Raw genomic sequence first — 5,332 nt, 5'->3', positions numbered from 1 at the left:
TAATCTAAGGTTTTAATATGTACATAAACGTTATGTGTTGGAAATATTTTCAAATTCAAAACTTTCATATACTACTTTTATCTTTCTGCAGTCCTTTATCAAAATAGTTTAGTAATTTGGGTTTCAGGTGAGCACCTTTGATCCTGTGCCCCTCTAATTTTCTTTATTGAAAATTGAAAAGTATATATGTTTACTTCCTTCAATGTTATGTTTCTTGTGTCCACCAAACATGTGTCTGTGACACATGTAGTTAAATATTTGTCAACAAAAAGTGATATAACTTAATATAATATGTCAAGCATGATGTTGTAACTTTGTATTAAGATAGTGAGGACATTTTATTGTCACTGAAATGTAAATTGAATTATTGAAAATAACATACAATCTAAATACTTCACTGACATGAAAAGTACACAAGAAATATTCATGCAAGATACATCTGGATTTTTATGTCCCCACCCACTATAGTGGGGGACATATTGTTTTTGCCCTGTCTGTTGGTTGGTTGGTCTGTTGGTTTGTGCCAACTTTAACATTTTGCAATAATTGCTATATTGAAGATAGCAACTTCATATTTGGCATGCATGTGTATCTCATGGAGCTGCACATTTTGAGTTGTAAAAGGTCAAGGTCATCCTTCAAGGTCAAAGGTAAAAAAACTAATTCAAAGCGGAGCAGAAGGGGACATAGTGTTTCTGACAAACACATTTCTTGTTGGACTTAATATAAACATTATTGTTCTCATTTGTTGGTTGAATGCATTTTATTAATAACTATTAAAAAAATCAGCTTGAACACTCAAAGAAGGAATTTTACTGTATATCAATATTCTGTGTTTTGCTGTCTTGCCTGAAGTCTTAAAGAGGATTAGTTTATATGGGCATACAAATACAAGTGTTTGGCTGTGTTGTGTTTGGGTTTAAATGTAGGCCTGGGGTGTGGTTAAGCGGAATGGATTTAGTTTTCTCTGAATTTTTTTTTACCAAATCTTTTTTGGCTGACGAAGCAGAGAAGCCAGAGGAGATATTTCAAAGTTGATAGCTCATCTAAAGTTTAAATTTGTTCAAATACATTGAATGTTAGCTGTGATTGAAGTTATAAATCTGTAAATTTGCAAGATATTTGGTCGACTGACTTTGCTTTGATAGTAGTGTTTACATGATAACATTGTTTGGATCATGTGGGTTCAGAGCTTGTGTGGACAAGTGTGAAATGCCTGTATATTTTGGTCATTGGATAGTTATATTTTGTCATGTGACCGTTGCACTTTGTTCATGTGACAGCAATCTATTTGGGTGTTGTATGTTAATTATTATGTGGAGTTTTTAGAGGAATAATTATAAAAAATAGTTAAAATGAAGTCTTTAGGCTTGTAAGTTAAAACTTTTTGGTGAGGAATAAATATTATATGGAGTTAAGAATTCGAACAAATTTTGTGGATATACCATGTACATCCATAGCTTTTATGATTTTTAGATAGATTGTCATAATCAAGTCTTGATATATAGAACTATTGCATACATCAAACTTTATGTTGTAATTATTAATTATGTATTGTTATATTATTAAATATTATGTCAGTTCAACATTATTGATTGAAATACCAAAACTGCAACTGATAGGCACTCCCTTATCATTTCCAAATACATGATATATATATAGCACAACGTCTTCCATATGATGAGAGTATAAATATCTTTTCCTGCATGCAACTGTTACCAAATTTTTGTGGAATGTTAATTGTGGTTATTAAATTAAATATGTTTTAAAAATAATTGTATTTAATCATGTGAAGAAAGTGTAAATTTTAGTATCAGAGTTGTCTTGGTAAATCTCTTGTTTATTATGCCCCCCTTCGAAGAAGAGGGGGTATATTGCTTTGCTCATGTCGGTCGGTCTGTCGGTCTGTCCGTCCACCAGGTGGTTGTCAGACGATAACTCAAGAACGCTTGGGCCTAGGATCATGAAACTTCATAGGTACATTGATCATGACTCGATTTTGAGGTCACTAGGTCAAAGGTCAAGGTCACGGTGACCCGAAATAGTAAAATGGTTTTTGAATGATAACTCAAGAACGCATACGCCTAGGATCATGAAACTTCATGGGTAGATTGATCATGACTTGCAGATGACCCCTATTGATTTTGAGGTCACTAGGTCAAAGGTCAAGGTCACGGTGACCCGAAATAGTAAAATGGTTTTCGGATGATAACTCGAGAACGCATACGCCTAGGATCATGAAACTTCATTGGTAGATTGATCATGACTTGCAGATGACCCCTATTGATTTTGAGGTCACAAGGTCTAGGTCACGGTGACTCGAAATAGTAAAATGATTTTCGGATGATAACTCAAGAACGCTTTTGCCTAGGATCATGACACTTCATAGGTACATTGATCGTGACTCGCAGATGACCCCTATTGATTTTCAGGTCACTAGGTCAAAGGTCAAGGTCACAGTGACAAAAATCGTATTTACACAATGGCTGCCACTACAACGACAGCCCATATGGGGGGCATGCATGTTTTAAAACAGCCCTTGTTTTGTTAATGGGTTTACATTTCTTAAATGTTTCATTTGTAAACATGTCTTCATACCTCTCCATAATGAAGTAAAGGAGGAGACGTCAATAGTGATTCCGGTATGCCTCCTTTAAATCATTATGGAAAAGATAGACAGAGAGACGTCAATAGTGATTCTTTTCCAACTTAAACATTTCATAACATCATGAATATCAGAAGTCATCCGCTTAACCTTTTCATTGAACAACATTTAAATTTGCAGGCATTCATCATTATAATATGAAATTTTGTATGTGCCATTGTTATGATATAACATTCATGTTTAATAAAAATGAATGCACCTTTTTAATCTTGCACGTTCTGTAATATCATGCTTTTGGGGTTGTATTCTATGTGACTATGAGATTTATTGAAGTTGATTTTGTCTTCATATTGTGTTCTCAATACATCGTAAGTCAATATGTGTTGTCAGATACTAAGTAATTTGATATACGGTCATAATCTTGTTGTATTTTGTACTCTAGATTAATTACATTAATAAATTCTTAATTAAGGATGCCTGTGTTGCGTTGAATTTATTTTTTCTATGACTTAGTTCTATGCTGACATATTTTATACTTTACTAACAACAATTATTACATTAAGTATAACACGCAAAACATTTTTATACCCTCATTACCATTGGTAATGGGGGCTACATAGGAGTCACTTTGTCTGTCTGTCCCGAAATTTCATCCGATCTTCACCAAACTTGGTCAAATGTTGTATCTAGATGATGTTTAGGTCAGGTTTGAATATGGGCCATGCAGGGTCAAAAACTAGGTCATGGGATCACTAAGTGTGTTTTCAACCAAAAGATTGTCCGGAACATAACTATGTCATTAATCATAAAATTTAAAATTACTTGGTACATTTGTTCACCATCATGGGATGGTGTGGGTGTGAAAAAAGTACATTTATATCTCTAAGGTCAAGCTCACGCTTGGAGTTCAAAGGTCAAATGCTTGTCATTTATTGTGAGAATTAAAAATCATAGGCAAATCTGTTCACCATCATAGGACGGTGTGTCACGCGAAAGAATTGCATCATATCTCCAAGGTCAAGGTCACACTGTGTTCAAGGGTAAAAAAATGGCCATAAATGAGGTCCAGGCCATAACTATGTTGTTTATTGTGAGATTTTATAATCATTTGGCACATTTGTTAACCATCATAGGATGGTGTGTCGCTCAAAAGAATTATGTCAATATCTCTAACTTCATGGTCACACTATGAGTTCAAAGGCCATAAATGATAATGGCAAAATAATTCTTGAAAGTCGCCATAAATTAGATTCTCTAGTTTTGTGAAGACAGCGTGCAAAATGGCCTGTGTAAATGCGGCATGTGGGGGTATACGTCACGTCCGTGACAAAGCTCTAGTTTTATTTGGAAACAAATATAACTTGGACAGCAGATAGTATTGTCAAGAGACACTCATTATTACGATTATACACTTTCAATAAACACTCGTGCTTGCGATAATCCATTTCAATAAACACTCATTCTAACGAATATCAATTTTACTAAACAACTCATAACGATAAGCATTTCAAAAGACCATTGCCAATCTTTAAATAAATGACTTGATTCAACAAAACTAAAAATCAGTTATTGACAATCAGCTCGTATTGCCAGCATGCATAAAATTTCTCTCTGATGAAAAGTTTTGAAAACACATGTGTAATTTTTTTTTTTTCAATTAGAGATTTTAAATAATTAGAACACTTTGGGGGGGGGGAAGAAGTAGGTATTTGTGGCCTCACACAATTGCCCTGAACACGCGCCTGGTTTAATTTAATATTTATAGTAAGAGTTGTGTACCGGTACTTTTTGCATGCAAACTTTAAGTATTGAAGTATTCTTCAAAAAGGCTGGTCACAAGTTAAGGTTTTGGTAATAGTGACTGGTTATATGGACCATGAAAACTTCTGTAAAATTTAGTTATGTGTATTTTGATCTTTTGCAGTTTTAAACAGTATTTCAGTCATATCATGGCGGTAAGTTAACCAACTCAAATTTATCTTGGATGGCTGGTTTATGCCAGTAACTGACCACTGCTGTACTTAATTCAGAGGTAGGAGAATGGCGGCCGCAGAGAGGATTTCAGGACCAATCCCACACAATGTGACCTTGCCAAGGATCAAACCTGGGATCTTAAAATTTGTAGTCCAGGGCTCAATCAATTGAGCTAGCCGGTCACTTGTATTTTAAAAAAAATCTGCATTATACAAGTTATTAACTTGTTGCACACAAACGGTGACCTAAATTTTCAAAGTTCAAATGGGGAATTAATTCAGCTCAATATCAGATAAGTGACAAGCCTTGGTAAGCGACCTGTACAAAGTCAAATGATATCATAGTCTAAAATTTAAACACTAAGGAATATAAACTTTCAAGAATATAACACAAAAATAATTTATTATAGTATTTAATGCAGCATAATTGCACAAAAAGGACATGTCTGTCCGAGCATATCAGCAATTTTTAATTTATAGCATTATTTTTGGTCCTTAAATATGATGTCCATAACAGTTCCATTTTCTCTAGGATATTAATCATGACGTTTATACATGTACCATGTTAAAAAGACATGCAAATAGTAGTTTTCACAATATGAATGTTTATTATATATTTTTTCACAAGAATAAACATTATGATAATTCACACCTTTATAATAAAATATCATATTTAATCAACAGTCATTAAAGATTTATACTTTAATGCTCGCCCAAAGAAAATGGTATATCTAGCTCCAAAAACATGGAAATT

Source organism: Dreissena polymorpha, chromosome 1 (genome assembly GCF_020536995.1).
Source record: "Dreissena polymorpha isolate Duluth1 chromosome 1, UMN_Dpol_1.0, whole genome shotgun sequence".
NCBI classification, from domain to species: Eukaryota; Metazoa; Mollusca; class Bivalvia; order Myida; family Dreissenidae; genus Dreissena; species Dreissena polymorpha.
Note: the sequence above shows the minus strand (reverse complement) of the source record.